This window comes from Corapipo altera, unplaced genomic scaffold, assembly GCF_003945725.1.
Source record: "Corapipo altera isolate COAL_440 unplaced genomic scaffold, ASM394572v1 1, whole genome shotgun sequence".
Taxonomy (NCBI): domain Eukaryota; kingdom Metazoa; phylum Chordata; class Aves; order Passeriformes; family Pipridae; genus Corapipo; species Corapipo altera.
In genome coordinates this window covers 7,093,088-7,110,256 of record NW_020884873.1, presented here as the reverse complement: position 1 = coordinate 7,110,256, position 17,169 = coordinate 7,093,088, and the positions used below count along the sequence as shown (strand labels likewise).

Genomic DNA, 17,169 nt, shown 5'->3' with positions numbered 1-17,169 from the left:
GAGCAAGAAAAGTGCAAAGTAACAACAAATGATCCAGCTGAGGACACTCAGTCCTAGAAATTTCACTCATTCACTTGGGCCAGTTTCAGAAAGCCCCAGCTGGATGGCTACGATGTGTTGGCAGCCTTAAGTTAAGCTTCAGAGCCCAGGCTGTAAGGTTGGCTGAAGACCTTAATCCCTGTGTCAGCGTGTCAGTGTGCTGCATTGATCCAGCAGGAGAACAGCCCTCTTAGTACCCTAGGGACCAGTAAAAGGGACTACATAGAAATAAGCTGTGATGTTTGAGCAAACCCTCAGGGACACCTGTCTATGTAAGTGACTCCTGACTTCCTATATTGTCAGCTTAGTTTTCAAAGTGGAGCCCCCTTCCTCCACATCCTCTGAGATAATCACGTGAGATGTAGTGATGGTACGTATGATTTGACTCTTGGAGTTGGAATGAATGATGCTGAGGCATCAGGGGCTGGGAAATAAGTGTGACTCTTCATACCAAAAAATGTATTAACTTCTATGCGGAAGGTATAGTTTTGCTAACCATGACCCTGCTGAGGTGCAATCCCATCAAGCATCTAGCAGTCTAGATGAACAAAATCCACAGAATTAAAAGAAAGCTAAATAAAAAAGAAAGGGAGAACTTCAACATTGTTTACTTGGAAGTTTAAGTTTCTGGAGGTCACTCTGTCTGCATGTGTACAGCATGCTATGCAGAGAAGCAAAATCTTGTTGGAAGTGCAGTGTGGCAAGGAGATGGAGCACAGCATGGGAATTCCATTTCAAAATGCATGGAGGAAATGCTTTTTTGTTTCCTGTTTTGAAGAGTCTGTACACAGAGTAGGGGAAAAGGAAGAAATGGAGAAAGTGCTGTATCAGGCAGAAACTTGGAAGCAAAAGGAATTAACTGGAAATTATTGGCACAAAATATAAACGGGGAGGGGGAATTAGTAGGAAATGAGTGGGGGAAAACTCAAGAAACTAGATCTTGCAGAGGTTTTATTGAGTGTGCTGAAGGATCTCTGTTCCTTCCCCCAGCATCTCCTCCCAGCCTTTCGCTGTGGGTTTTTCCTTCTCCTCCTTTATTCTGCCTCTGTAGAGGTTTAATTTATTGTGATTGCAGATGTTATACAGAAGAATGTCTTCTTGGTAGATATCCACACTGACTTACTGGTAGACAGTGTGGTGGAGAAATACACTGTGAGCCTTTGGAAGTCCTGTGGATGAGTTTTAGTGTATATATTCCCCAAATATTTCCAGAATTAAGTGATGCCTTTGGAGAAAGTTTTTAGATAATAGCTATTGTGTGTAGACCTTCATCCTCTTAATATCACACTGGTAGTGATGGCTAATGCTCAAGAGAAGAGGCCCTATTTGACTTCTCTCTGGGTGTAGATGAGGGCTAAAAGCAAAATAAGCTGTTCTTCCATGACTCTTAAACAAGAACACTCTTTTGTTACCAAATACAGTAGTAATGCTTCCAAGTGAAGACTCTTAGAGTAATGGAACATGCTAGGAATGTTTTTGTCATTAAGGAACAAAACCAAAACTCACCAAATCTACAGTTTAGCATGCCAGTTAACTCTGAGTTGGAAGTGAAAGCACAGAAGAGAAGAAAGATAGAGGATATGCTAAGGAGCTATTGGAGTACTCCACAGCTATTTTCTTCCAAGAACTAATTTATAAAAGGCAATTAAAAAAATCTAAAACTGTGTCTATTACAGCTGAGAATAGCAGTTTAACTATCATAACTATTTACATGGAGGACAGAGGAAAATACTGTCAGAAATGGGGCCATCAGTCAAACTTTTCCCTGAACAGGAGTCTCACAGATAGCTCCCTGGAGCGTCCTCCAGCACACAGGCTCACTGCTATGTAATAGCATTTGTTATGGCTGGCAGTTTTTCAAGACTGGGTATATTAAACTAGATTCCTATGACTATTTATATGCCAACATATTGAAACAGCCTGTTTTCTTTTTTCCCCCCCCCTCCTTCTCTGGAGTTGGTGAATAACAGAAGTTTGTGGGTGCCTGTCTCTAAACCAAATTATTTTTAACCAAGGAACTAAAACACAGAATGAGGCTTTAATGTCAGTATGAGCTGGAATTTTAGGATGATGTTGTGATAGGGGAGAAAGAGGCTGGAAAATTCAGAGAGCCGGTAAGTAACCAGAAAATAATTTAGTGTGCTTAACAATGGAAAGTACCTATCAGAGGAGATGGAGTAATGGCAGAAATTCCCTGTCTCATCCTATTTTCAATTTAAGCCCAAGAACAAACCCATGTGTAGTCGAGCAATTTTTCAGACAGATAAAGAAAATAAAATGCCTAGACTTGTAGGTAGACTTGAGGCAGCTGATACTCTGCAATGAACTGAGCAAACCCTCACTGGCCAGCAGTAAGTCACCTAGTGCAGGACAGGGACTGGAGGTGCTGCCTCATCAAGAGGGGACTGCCATGTTACTGGAGCTGAACATCTTTTAAATGTGAATAGTTCCTTGCTTTTCCACCTTTCCACAGAGTAACTTGTATGACTGTGGCCTGCATTTCTCAAACGGTGTTTTTACAGGGATGTTGTGCTCGGATTTGCTTCTAGCTGTGCTGCTCAGTACTGTGCAATCTCCTGTGGTTCTCCCAGATCCCAGACCTGTGATGAAGATGGTGCTCTGCTTCAGGATCCAAGAGAAGGTCAAGCTGTACAAACACTTCTCTCTAAAGATGAACTGACCTATTTGACCGCAGCTTCAGAAACATGTTTTCAAGATGCCTTTATGGGCTTTCCGGAGACTTCACAGACAGATGTTCTCCAAACATATGAAAAAACAGAGCTCTCTGAAACTCTAGCCTGTGTAAAACTGTCTGATATGCACAATGCTGAATCTTGAAACCACTTTTGTAGGATTATAATGAACGAGATCTGGCCTGGAAGAATGGGAATGTAGAAGTTTTTGTGATTGATTTGACCTCTAATTGAACACATCTCTTTTTCCAGATGAACTTTCAAAAGGAGTATTTCAAGGTTTTTCTCTTCAGATTGTATCTCAACCATAATCCATGCTTTTCCATGAGGGTCACATAGGAATTCTTCTAGTTGCTGGTGCAAGTCCTTTTAAAACTTAATGTTAAAGCTGAATTTAATGCTCTATATTCTTATTCTTTCAAGGACAAAAAACTGTCAATGCTCCAAAAATGCCCAAGCAGATGAGCTCAAAGTTGTCACAAGGCATAGATGTCACTCTTACAGATTGGGAAGGAATGATTCAGCCACTGGGATACCGCGTGAGATACACAAATGCCACCAGGTGAGCACCCAAGTTCTTCTGGCTTCTGTAACTCCCATGAAGTCTGCAAACATCTGTGATGTGTTTTTTAATGAATCCAGGGGTGCTTCAGTTCATGTTAGAAGACTGGGCAGGTTTCTCAAAGATAGTTGGGAAAGCTGGTCGGTGCCAGTATTTTGTTTGCAGCAAAGAGCAGACAAACCTGACACGTCTGGGAAAAGCTCTGACCATGTCAGAGGCCTGAATGTGGCATAACTGAAGGGCTAAAAAAGGGGATAATAAACTATTTCACTAAAAATCTTTTGGCACTTTCATCCATTTCCTTTTCTTCCTCCCTTATCGTGCTTTGTTAAGGTAAGAGATAACTTTCCATTCAGGTGGCAATACCACAGACTTCTAAAGCATTTGGAAGGTTAACTTCAGAAGTAATAAATCATATGACCGAAATAGATTTGGACCAATATCCCGCCTTTGATTTTTTTATTTCTTTTCTTTTTTTAATGGGCATTACAATCCCTTTTGCCTTTGCTCACATTTTGATCGCTATCCCTAGGAGATCAGAGCCAATTGTTAAATATGCCAGCATTGTGACTTTGTTCTTTGCTTTGTGCTCTAGCTGCCACAGGACAATTGTAGACCCATTAAAATCCATTATTCGCCTTGAAGTTCTGGACTTTCTGGACTGAAAGAAATCTGTCTAATTGTCATGGCCAACTGGTGGTGTGTGAAGGATTTGGACTAATGAAAGAGTTACTCAGTGAAAGAGAGCTCATCTTAATTCTGGGGTGAGAGAAATGGAGGAGCTTAACCAAGTTTCTTTTGCTGAGAGAAAAGGGATTTTTACATGGCACACTTCCATGCTCCAGGAAGGATTTCTGATACTTGGAGTTACTTCAGCTAGCCTAGTATCTTTCCCATCCTATAAGTATTTTTGCAATCAAACTTGTTGGATATAAGGTCCTAATAGTGGCATGGCTGTGCCTTGCAACTATGTTAGTCTGTGTAGGATGATCTTTCCCAGACTTTAACTGGAAGCATGAAAGTTGCTGTGTGTGCCTGAAGCTGTGTGCCAAAGACAAGGCAGCAGGTCAAAGTGATAGGACCAAAGGGAGGGAAGCTTTTCCTACAGCCCTGCTAAGTGACGGAAGGTGCCTACCTCACTAAGGAATTATGAGCTTGATTATGTAGGACATTTTCAGGGAAGTGAAGCTGTGTAAGTTATCTTCTGTACATGGAAGAAAAAGCATAGACTGGAAATTTGAACTGTTAAGAGCACTTATTGATACAAGGTTCTTCATGCCAGATTTTAGTTTTGTGAGACACTCCAAGCAGCTTATTCCCCAGAGGATATGGATGTCCTGCAGCCTTGTGAGCATTGCACGGTGTCTTGCACAAAAGAGGATGAGGGAGGTGTTGCCTGTCAGGGTAGGGATTTCTTCTGACCAGAGTAGTCCAGGCAGTGGGCATTTGCCACTAGTGATTTGGGGTGGCTACAGTGAGTGTCTTTAACTTTTTGTCTGTTTGAAGGAGGTCACCATTCTGGTTACAAGTATAGCAAGTTTTCTTCTGGCCATGTTTGTAGACTAATGCATGAGTTCAAAGCTGAATGACATCAGGATTTTGCATTAAGAAGCTTTGAGAAAGTGAAATCTTCTCTGACACTGCATTTTGAAAGACTGTGACTTGCAGCTCTCAGGAGAAAAAGGCTCACAACCCATTCTGGTCTATTTTGCAGGCAACTTCAGTGGTGACACTTCCATCTACCCCATAAAATCTTGAGGTTCAGTAGTGACAGCGACCTTCCCTTCCAGGACTTCAGCAGCCATGAAAGGCTTTCTCTCAACTTCCTCTACTCAGGAAACATCATCGGATAAGTCTATCATGATTTTGTAGGGAGGGTGGAGAAGTAGAGCCTGAAGTATGGCAGTTATATATATTTAAAAAAAAAATCTGGTTAGTAATAACAAATCTATTAGAGACCTTGAGTGTTGATTGAATGCACAAGTAGTGGTCTAATTACTGTGCTCATTTCCAGCTATAAACCTGTAAAAAAGAGATCCTGTCTTATCTGTTGCTCTCTATCTGCCCCTTTCCATTCTGCTCTACAAAATCAGAATCCCCTCTCCCTGTGGTCTGTCTGTTATTCCTTCTACAATCTCTCTTCTGCTTCTCCACCTAGCAGGCAATAATGCTGCCAGGTGCTGCTGTTACCACTGCTTACCTCCTCAGACTTCACCTCTGCCCCACGCCCAGGGAGCTACACAGTTAATTTGGCTCTAAGCTTAAAGGCCAAAGGAAACCTCCCTCACATTCTTATTTCCCAGGCAGGGACAGAGCTGGTGACATGGGTGGACAGTTTTCTCTGTGAACAGCACTGCCCTGGCACCATTAAGCAAATCAGTTCTTCGATCCCTCAGAGCAGAGAAACTTGGAGCTGGAAAGATATGTCCATTCTGACTCTTCTGTTTTGTGGAAGGAAAGTGTTTTGCCTTTCTAGCAACTTGAGCCACATTTAATCCTCTCCCATGCCCCTTTCTTCTGTCCTACCTGTGCTCCTCACTGCTGTGTGAATGAGCACACCTGCTTGGGCGAATGTGTTGGGCTTCAGAAGTAAATCACAGCAATTAAATTTCTCTTATTAAAATGCATCAGCCTTACAGCAGTGTCACCAGAGATCTATTGGCTTTTTCATGCAAACATGCACTTTTCCAAGATGAACTTCAAATCCTAGCTCTGAAAATGAGAAGGTGCCTTTTCCATTCACCTGCAGCCTGGCTAAAAACTCCTCTTGGCTCAGACTTCCCTCCCCAGAATAGTCTGTAATCTCTCTGTATTTGTGTACCTCAGGTAAGATAGCACTCTCCTTTCAGGTCAGGAACCTGGAAACATGGAGGTTGGTTTTAACTGGTAAAACTGGTTTTAACTTTCCATAAACCTGATGAGAGGGAAGTAATAGAAAGCCTATTAAAAAAAAAAATCCTTCTCTTCTTTTTATGCACCTTCTATATTTGTGGCTTGGAAGTTAATCTCTGTCATGGGTAAGTGTCAACATTTGGGTATAAAATGGTCACTAGCAACATTAGCCATGTCAGTACTAAATGTACTTTCTTAATTCTTCACATCCCTATTTTACTGTATTCACTTTCAATTCTTGCTACCAGGGCTGCTATGTATGTTTGAAGAAATGCATGGATACTTGAAAGAAAAAACAACCCCAAACAACAAAACAAAACCTCACCAGAAAAGCCCCAAACCTTAGCTAAATCAAAAAATCTTAAATATGTTGAATCTAAGAACTCTGCACTTTGTATGAAGGCTTGAACTTTAGCCAGGTTGACCCATCTGCCTGAAGCATGTTCCCAGCTGTCAGCCAGAGGGACCCTCAAGGTGAAAGTTTAAAATCCTCATCAAGCTTCTACAACTTTCATGTTTCCAGCAAGATCCGTTTCCTTTTCCTCATCACCCTAAAAAGTATACTGTCAGACCCACTCTCCTTTCACCCCAGTAAACCAGGGTGTGATGGTAGACAATTTTATTTTTTTTTGAATTCCTGAAAACAATGTAGACTATTCCACCAAACCATGTAATAAAATGTTCACATCTCTAGAACATTGCATTCTGCATTTTAATCAGCTTTGTGGCAACTATAAATGCAAGGCAAAAGCATCATAGAATCATAGAACAGTTTGGGTTGGAAGGACCTTAAAGATGATACAGTTCCAAACACCCTGCCATGGGCAGGAACACCTTCCCCTAGACAAAGTTGCTCAAAGCCCCGTCCAACCTGGCCTTGAACGCAGCCAATTTATTTTGTCAGAAAAATCTTTTAGCATGTTCTCTGTGTTAAAGCAGCTTCCTGACCCTGCATTTCAAAACTGATGAAACTGTAGGATACAGAGGCCTCAAAATCCTTCTTGTAGAGTTGTATGAGCAGCCAACACAAAGTGAACTGAAAGGCAGCAGCCAGTGTTAAGTGAGACTCTGGGTCTTTCCCTGCATATACCACTGTGCTTGTTTGGGCTGGGGTAATTTTCTTGAAAGTAGCTGGTGTGGGGCTGTGTTCTAGATTTGTGCTGAAAAGGGTGTTGGGTAATAGAGATGTTTTTATTACTGCTAAGGAGTGCTTATACAGTCAAGGCATTTTCTGCTTCTCATATTGCCCCATCAGTGAGGAAGCTGGGGGTGCACAAGGAGTTATGAGGGGACACAGCCAGGACAGCTGACCAAAGGAATATCCCATACCATATGGCATCATGCTCAGCATATAAAGCTGGTGGAAGAAGGAGGAAGTGGGGGGGAACATTTGGAGTGGTGGTGTTTGTCTTCCCAAGTAACTGTTACCCATAATGGAGCCCTGCTTTCCTGGGGATGGCAGAACACCTACCTGCCAGTGGGAAGCGGTGAATGAATTCCTTGTTTTGCTTTGCTTGTATACATGGTATTTGCTTCACCTATTAAACTGTCTTTATCTCAACCCACAAGTTTTCTCATTTTTACTCTTCCAATTCTCTCCCTGATCCTGCTGGTGGGGAAGTGAGCGAGTGGCTCCGTGGGGCTTAGTTGCCAGCTGGGGTTAAACCGTGCCAGCCACAAAGCAGTGCTGTTGTTATCACACTGTTTATTTGCTGAATGTGCTTTCCCTTAAGCTGCTGTCTGAGATCATTTCAGATACTCAGATACATGGAAGATACTCTTCCATGCTCTGATGAATTCAAAACTGCAGTGAGTTAATTCAGTGCTCACCCCAGGCACCCGACACTGGGTGGTAGTCCCTGTATCTCTGCAGTTCACACTGCCACTGAACCAAGTACAGAAACATCCCTGAGGAATGACTGATTATTTAAACTAGTTTTTGGATTGGCTTGCTTTTGTTTAAAGCAGATGCTTATTGGGAGAAATGATTGGTCTCAGCGTGTAACTGACCTCAGATTAATTAATAACCACTGTCTGGAACCCGACACTATAAACGGGAAGCAGAAAACAAACAGTTTAAGCCATCTGTGCTAACTTTTGCTTGAGAGCTTGGCTGCTCTTATTAGAGTGTTGTGCCTTTTCCTGCGCCACACAGAAGGGAGAGGGGGAGTCCATTATAAAAAGGTTAGTTCCCACAGTGTGATCCACCAAAAGAGGGGAAATAGGGGGATGTGTTGTATCTCAGCCCTCAAAATTCTCAGGAGGTTTCTCTATACCAATTCTACCACTGACAAGATTTTAATGGATTTATTTTCTGTTAAACCTTTTTTTCCCCCCCTAGATTCATCTTCTGTTTTACTAGTTTCTGAGGAAAGTAAATATTCTTCACTTCCAATTTCATTCCTTTCCTTTTTTGTGTGACATCTCTTGTGATCAGTGGAAGCTGGTGGTGGTGTGATACAGGTTGTTTATGTGCTCTTTAATTTGCTGTTACTGCAGATGGTTGGGAACACCGTAGCAAGCTGATTTTGGAAAATGAAGACTTACTGTAGTGGAAACACTTCATAAATACTGTTTCTGCTAAAAAGGTCAGGAAATTATTCTCATATGCGGAATATGTTTTCCTGAAAAATGTGTGGAGAGCTGCTCACCCAGGACACGTTGCCAGCCTGTACACATCTTGCTAACCTCCAGGCAGGGCCATTACTATTGCCATCCTGTCAATCCTGGAAAAGAGAGATGGGCTTGCTGTCTCCCACGTGTCGATGTACATGCAGAGCTGCCCTCCAGCAGCTTAAACCTTCCTGTGTAGTATCCTGTGCTGCTACCAGTGGTGGCAGTAGAGATGGAGTATGGACTTTGATGTGTACCTGGTAATTAATGTATGCATGCAGTCCTGGGAGAGCTTGTCCTCTGCCCCCCCAAACATGCTGATGCCTGTATTAGGTACTTCCCGGCCTCAGTTAGGCAGAGGTACCATATCCTTCTGTTGAACCTTCATCTCTGTTTTATGTGGATTCCTATGATGGTGGCATAGGTCTCAGATGTTTCATCAAGATCCGTAGCTTCAAAGTAAGCTCCATCTGGGGTCTGGTGCCTGAGAAGGTGAGTGACTCACATGCCTCTGGACTCCCAGTGTTAATTGTAACAGCAGCAAAACTTTAGAGGTACAAGTCAAGGTTCTCTGTCAGCACAGCACCCAAAGCACTGAGACCTCCACTTGGATTCCCAAAGGTGTCTCTGTGAGGTAAGGTTATAAGTTTTGAAGTGTGAGTGTTGTTCGGCAGTAGATGCTGCAAGTGAACTGTGAACTCTTCCTGTTGCCTGAACTGTAGGGTTTTTTAGACTGAAATAATGTATCTGCTTTCCTTTTTCCTTGCCCGATGCTCAGACAGAACAGTTGTGGGGAAGCAAATACTTGTTGCCAGATGTGAATGATGTCAGTCCTCTGCTTGCGAAAGCCACGTGTGGCTGTGGTCTTGGTGGGTTTCCTCTCAGAAGTGACCTGGCACTCCTGGAGCTGCAGAAACACATCGATCCAGGTACCATTTGTAGTCCTACCACATTCAGCGTGCCAGGGTTAATGATTATAATAGGTTTCACACATGGGGCACAGTGTTTAGTATGTGTGTGGGAAGGGGGTTGGGAAGACATCTGTGTGTCTTGCACAGTGAAGGATGGTAAGGGTGGAATGAATAGCAAGCCTTCAGGCAGGATTGATTCCTCTTACTGGCTAAAATACAGAATGAGGGGTAGGAATGTGACTTTAAGGTAAAAGTACAGGCTAGACACGATCTAGAGAATAGAAAAGATCACCTATTCTACCTATCTTCCCAACCTGTTACCGCTGTACTATGACATCATTAATGAGCCAAAAATAAGCAGGCATGTCCCAAGGGAGCTGTTCTTATTTTTTTTTTCTTCATAAAGACTGGTATGCACAGGACTAACATAATATGCACCTCTGTGCTGGTAGCAAAGTAATGTTTGAGATAGCAGGAACTGAAATTTAAAAGAAAGATGTTAAGTTGCCTATACCCTTTGTCTAAACCCCTGAATATTCTTGTTAGGGGAATATTTTGCTGCAGTATATAATTTAGATTTTTATACAAAAAAAGTGCCAAGCTTGGACAGAACTGAGAGTAGTTACTCCTTCCAGTTTGCTGTGTACAGCTTGGGGCGGGACCTGGGGGAGGGAAAGGATAAAAATGGAAGACAAATGTTAAGCGTTAGGGAAATGAGATGTAAATAGAGCCAGTGTACAAGCACAGAGCATGTGAATAAGGAGGCTTTTTAGCACATGGATCTTGCCATGTCCTCTTAATAGTATCCACAAAGAAAATACCACAGTTCTTCAAAGAACTGTCTGACTATGTGCACTGATGATGGGAGACTTCTGCACTGAAGGAGTGAAGTCCTGGGTCAAACTGGCTTGAGGAAAGTGTCTTCCTTCAAGGCCCTGGATCCATGTCACATTGAAGGGCCTCCTCTCTCATCTTCTTAGAAACAACCTTCAAAATATGTTCAGTTTGACTGTGCTGTGGCCTCAAACAGTGGTATCAGGAGAAAGCCTGATCTGACTCATTAAAACAGTGCTCTTGGGCATCCAGAGAGTACAGCAATGGAACATATACATTATTAAAGCTCTGTCTCATCTGTTCTGCAGTCTTGTTGTGGGATATTTGGGAGGAGGGGGGAGATGAAGCAACGAGTTAAAAAGCAAGAAAAGCAGAGAGCTGACCGAAGTAAGAGCAGGAAAAATGTACCTGGTGTTGATGAGAATTTGCTTTCCAACACAGACAGTTCAACAGGAACAATCAGCTGCTGGCACACTGTGGAGAGGAACAAACACTGCTGCAAGATCTTAACAACAGGATGGGGAGAGACAGGAGCTGACAGTGAGTACAGGTTACTCTGACATGAAAGGGCATCAGGGTGCCAGCTCAGACTGGGATCAGTGCCAAGAGAGATTTCTCCTCCTCCCTAAGTGTTGCCTGCAGTGTATGAAACATTTTCCACCTAGAAGCCAGGCTGTCTCTTCTGTTGGAAAGCCGGGAAGCTTTGGGAAAGGCAAAGCCAAGATGGAAGCTAAGCAAAGGGGAATGAACTCAAGGGAGATGAAATCACTCTCATGGTGAGTGTCCAGGATCTCTGGCCCATGTCACCACTGCTGCTTGGCAGCATGGTCATAATACCTTGTGTCTCCTTGGGACATCTCAGTGTCTGGGGAGGAGAAACTGCTCCCCCATTTGCAAACTGAAGACAGCTGTACCACCCCCTCATTCCAAACAGCCACTGACCCTCTTCCAGGAGATGTGGGATACACGTGCCTGGGTGCAGCTGGCACAGAGCTGGTCTGTGTCCTGTCTGACCGGCCCCTGTGCCAAAGTCTAGCACAGATAGTGGCAAGGAATCACCCTACTTACCTGGCTGGAGGTAACCTGAGACAGCTGGTGAGTTCATGACAGACTTGAGGATGCTGTCAGAAGGTTTGTGCGTGCTCATCTGTGCCCTGCAAAGAGGCATCCATCCCTGGTGGTGTGCTACCTTTGCTTTCTCTTAGGGGCTTGGCCCAACATTTCTGGTATTTTGGTGACCCATGCAAGAGGCAAGGATGAGTTATGCGGACTATAGGCCTTAACATATCATGCACACTTTCCACTGTTGACTGACACCCTATTACTGCTCCTGGCTGATGGGCTTGGCTCCCCTTGATCCAAGCAACACAACAGCAAAAGCCAAGGTGGCTCCATACAACTGTCTGGAGAGTGACTCCTCCTGAAGCACATGAAATACTTGAAATACAATACATGAATAACACGCATGCAAAGGGATGTAGACCCTAGGCTGGGGTCTGTCCCCGAAAGTGTGTTGATTGCCTCCCAGGAGCAGTTAAAGGGCTGTGACTCCTACTCCTGTAAACTCCCTGATGATGTTGGGTTTTCCAGGGAAAGAACTGGTTGCCAGGCTCTAACAAGTGGAGATTCCTCTCCTCTCCCATGAGGCCTGTGCTATGGGAGACTCCTGAGGACAAAATATTGAAGAGATTAACATGTGTGAGAGAGCTACAGGGGCAACTTTTTGCACAGTGTGTAACTGAGAGTGTGGAATGCGCTGCAGACAACCACGACACAAAGCCATGTCCCTCCCTGGCTTCCTGGAGGAAAAGAATGCTTTTGACACTGCTGACAGGTGATAACCCCTTGCTTTCTCCTTCTCTCTTCTTCCCCTTTTCCTTCTTTTGGGGAGATTCTGCGTGGCCACAGATCTGTTTGTTTGACAGACACAACAAGCTGGTCAGTATTGAAATCTGAGGCAGTGACAAGTGCCATCCAGGGTCCCTGACAGTTTGTACCAGGGTTTCTGCTTTCAGACACTGGATTTCACCAGTCACAAAACAAAATATTTGATTAACTAGAACAGAAGCTTTTCAGGCTTTCGTGCATTTTTTGCTCAGTAAAGAGGTTGTCATGTATACTGGGTTTGTAACTTGGATCACGTCCCTCCAAACCCTTCCTCTTTGGAAGTTCAGACTTGAGTGCTTTGTTTCAGAAATCCTCTTTTCTACTGCAGTAAACCTTGTGGTGCTGTGGCACTGATATCAATTCAGTTCCTGAAAGGTGCCTAGGAAATATTATCCTTCAGAGTCTGGGTGCATGGCCAGTGTCAAGTCCTTTACACAGCCGGTATTCATCTGTCAGAATTGGTATCCCTGTTCCTCTTGGATAATCTGATTTACCAGAGGGAAGTAGCTGCTGCAGCAGGATGGGTAGAGAAGATGGACTGCTTTGGCTGCAGTGTTGCTTTGCTGGAAAGGAAGTGATCTGAAACTTGGTGTGATAGCTCATCCATTGTAAATATGCCTTCAGGTTTCAGAGAGATTTATCTATGCCAAGCTTTTAGTCTTGTCTCTCCTATTAGGAAGACCATACTGACATGATTCCATTTGCTAGAAGGTTGTTTTTTCTTTTAAATATACCTTCTTGGGGGCGAAAAGGTAGTGTCTGACTTACCTAAATTTTCCTGTGAGCTGGTAGCTCAAAATTAGACTTGGAAGTGAAATGTGCTTGTGAAGAAGAATTTTAATGCTCAGCCCTATCACACGTATGAATAAATTACAAGCCAGGAAACCTCCGCCTGCATCCATCTCCTCTGGTTTCAGCACTATTGTGCACTACATACACATCCATTCTTTAAACAGAAGATAGAAAGCTCTTTTCCATCTCTGTGCTGTATATTGTAATCCACTTAAATATGGTAATATAAACAGAGGAGTTTATGTGATGAAGCAACATGATGTCACATAAACAAGTGAACTCAGCAACCATCTGCTGCTAAATGGCTGAAGAACTGCAGCCTGCCCTTACACCAGGTCATTCAGGTACATAGTTAATAGTTAATACATACATACATACATACAATACTTAAAAAATCATGTGTGTAACTTTTAATTTAGTAGACATACCAAATACCAGTGTCTCTGTTGCTTAAATGAAACCCTTCTTTCTCTTATCCACATCCCATGCTACTTTTGGAAAGAAAATCTCATATTCCAGCACAATTCAGAAAACATCAGTCAATCTGTACAAAAATAATAGTTCCCCTGAACTAGCAGAGCTGTAAATTGCAGTATTTTGTCAGGCTGCTGTTGCTGATGACTGACTTGTTGTGTTATAACTAACTTTAAAAAACTGCTCTGCCATCGTGACAGCAAATATGTTGTGGTTTTGGCTTAAAGATGTGATTTCCACAATGTGTCTTCAGCTGTGCAAATAGAGCAACTTAGGGTTTGTAATTTAGTGCTGCATCATATACCAGGGAGGCTTCCTATTGTGAAAATAAGTGTGGCCTTAGGGGAATAACATACTGACTGAAACCTTCAAACATGTGGAGGCAGGATGGGTCACCATACCTGCTCCTGGTGGCAGGGAGGTAGGCAGAAGGAAACCTGTCCCCAGGGTTCCTGATGTGCCAGTCACTACTTCTTATATCTGGAAAGAGGATGTGCTTCCCAGTGAAGTGACAGCCTTGTCCTAGGAATGGTCCTGTCCGTGCCCTGGGAGATTGACAGAGCTGCAGGGTGAAACCAGGATCTGGGACATGTTTGTGGTGGCAGCAGAACCCCCTGGCCTGCCACACAGACTTTATGCCTTAAATTTCATGGGGAGAAGAGTGTTAGGAAAACTTCTGGCAAACCTGAAGGAGAGAAATTAATACTTCTCTGAACATTTTTTTTTATGACATAGAAAGGGGCAGCCAGGTGCTGAGGGGTGTAACTGCTAACCTGCTAAGGAAAGTGTCACCATGTAAAATAATTTGGACTTCCAGTGCAGAGCTAAAATTGAAATGAATATGTAGGATATCTGCTCTTTATGTTTTCCCTCAAGATCTGCTGCATGGTCTCTTTTTGGACCACCTGTTTGATGCAGAGGCATTTGATAAGAGAAGAGACACAATCCAGGGTGAGGTGCAGCGCTTTGTACAGAGGAGCTTTCCCTTTCCAGCTTTTTACAAGCAAGTCTGGATCTTATATTATAGATTTACCTCTGAGGGAAAGGGAACAGCAGATCCAAGAATTATTTGCATCTTTTGAAGGAAGAGGCACTGCAATATTGAAGAAGGAGGCATAGATGTTGGGGAAGGGTTGCATAATTAAAGCGTAACAAGTAATTCCCATAAGTGTGGACTCTAATGAGCTCTTTTCTCTAGTTCTAGACTTGTTTGAAGCAAGGGTAGATCATAAATTAATCTATACAGCATTGTGGTGTGATTTTTGTATTTTTTTTTTTTTTTTTTTGCAGAATAGCTCTTCACTGCAGGACAGCAGCTTTACCACACTCCAAATGCTATTCCTGATTCATCCTTTCAGAAATATCCAGGCACAAATCCTACAGCAGTGATGTTTTTATGCTTAAAGAGGGCACACTAAGTATTTGCTGCACCAGCTTTAACTCTTCTATGCCATTTGGATACAGTGTCAAGACAGGAATTCAAAGTCAGGAGAAGGTTCTCCTGACCACTAACTCCTCCACCATCCCAAGCTGCAGTTCAAACTAACTTGGTTAGTTTTTGGTTCCTTGGGTTCTGGGGGTTGTATATTAAAGTCTGGAGAGAGAAGGAGGGCTTCTGCCTGGCATTAGCTGGATGTGCTTGAATGGTGTCTGTGAGCTTTTTATGGCACAAGGAATGGGACTATGAAATCCCAAACAGATTTCTCATTACAATTTCTCAAGTAGCTGAGAATGCAGCACATCCTGATGCTGCTATAAATGTCCTTCTCTTTGCAGTTGCTGCACAAAGTTGATTGTCCTATCAAAGAGGGATGTTCTACTTAATTGCAATGAAGATGTTCTCCTGATTCATTGCTCTCACTTTGTGGATTTTTTTGTCTTTCCTTAAAAGTAGCTTTACAAGAAACTACAAGCTGCTGGTTTTATAAGCAGAGATTTTTAAAATTTTAGCAAGTGCTGGATTAAGATGAGTGGCGTGAAATTTTGATTACTTTTTTCACCCAGAAAAGCTTGTGCTTAATTTTGGGGCTCAGATACCCTCCTTTTCATGCTCTAAGTAGCCTGTCACATTTGTACATGGACTGAGAGGCCTCCAAGAAGAATCTGTAACTTTTGACATAACTAAACCCTTACAAACTCAAAAGCAGATCTGTATATCCTTGAAGCAAAACAGCCTGAACTGGCTGGAAGCGTTGTTTTAGCATCTACATTTCATTGCAAGAGCCAGTTCTTCGTATGTATATTTTCTTTGCATGCAGAATGAATGCACTCACATACTAATAAGGATCAGTTGCTATTTTCTTCTCAAGACACATACAGGATTTGATCTATGCTTGCTGTACTCTCTGCTCTCCCCTAATTTAGTGGCACTGTTTATGTAATTGCTGCTTTTCTGATTAAAGTGCATGAGTACAAGCTGAAGGTTTGACACAAGGCAGCCAAAGCTTTTTAATTGCCTTTAGCTTGCCTGTAGCTGCAGCACAGCTCTTTGAATGCAGCTGACTTGCGAGAAATGATGCACTTTTTATTTATGCTTTTTCTTTGGCGAAATTGCTCTGTGAATTTTTATCACCTAATGGTTTCTCTGACACTTTTAAAAACTGTGCAGCTTCTCACCAAGAGACTATTTTATATGAGACTTGGGCCAGTAAAACATTTCTGTGATCTGGGAAGTACTATGCTTCCTTCACAGAGCAATTCATTTTGAAATTAGCTGGGCCTGCCTGCTCAAGAGGAACTCACAGTTGCTTGGCTGCTAGTCCTGAATGGACCTATTAAATGCCATATTTCTGCAAAAAAAAAACCCAGCAAAAATCTATTGCTGACTAGCAGGTCCTGAAATTCATGCATATCAAGGGTAGCATAAATAGTTTCAGTGTGCGATTTTAGAGAGAAAAGTGGTCTCTGGCTTAGTAAATACTAACTTCTACCCAGTCTATTGAAAAAGGTGGTTATATAAGGTAGAAGTCAGCTGGGGCTTCAGCAGAGCTGGGAGGAACTGGCTTCCATTCAAAATGCCTTTTAAAATTCACAGCATTTAGTGATATGGTTGCTAATTTACTTGCCCTGTACTAAGCTATGGCCAGCCTTGTGTTTCTCCCATGTGGTTCCAAAGTACAGCCTGAAGCTCCAGGTCCTTTCTCTCCCTTGTCTAAGGCATCTTATAGAAATGCTATCACCCTATATCACCTCCACTAATGAACAAGGGAGGTCTGGTCCAAGGCAGTTTAGATGGGTCACTGCTGCTGCCTCTGACCAGCAAGGTGGAGTTGTGCCATATTCAAGCACTTTGAATTTGTGTGTGTGAAAATCAGTGTGTTATGGGTAGATGTCTGCTCACTACAGTGAATTGTAATGGCAGGCTCCTATCAAGTGATGTGCTGCTTTCCACTGTTTTCAGATAAAAGTTTCCAGCATGAATCCTAAACTGTATTTAACTTGCCTTTGTATGTGAGATTTAGTACTTAGAAGG

General features: G+C 42.8%; 1 long non-coding RNA gene across 1 annotated transcript; it reads left to right on the top strand.

The window, feature by feature from the left end:
- The first annotated feature begins 7,884 nt into the window (after nucleotides 1–7,884).
- Nucleotides 7,885–15,049, top strand: LOC113957911. Its single transcript, XR_003531322.1, has 5 exons — nucleotides 7,885–9,433; nucleotides 9,578–9,728; nucleotides 10,986–11,084; nucleotides 12,191–12,378; nucleotides 14,988–15,049. It is a non-coding gene; the product is annotated as an uncharacterized LOC113957911 (long non-coding RNA).
- The last annotated feature ends 2,120 nt before the right edge of the window (nucleotides 15,050–17,169 follow it).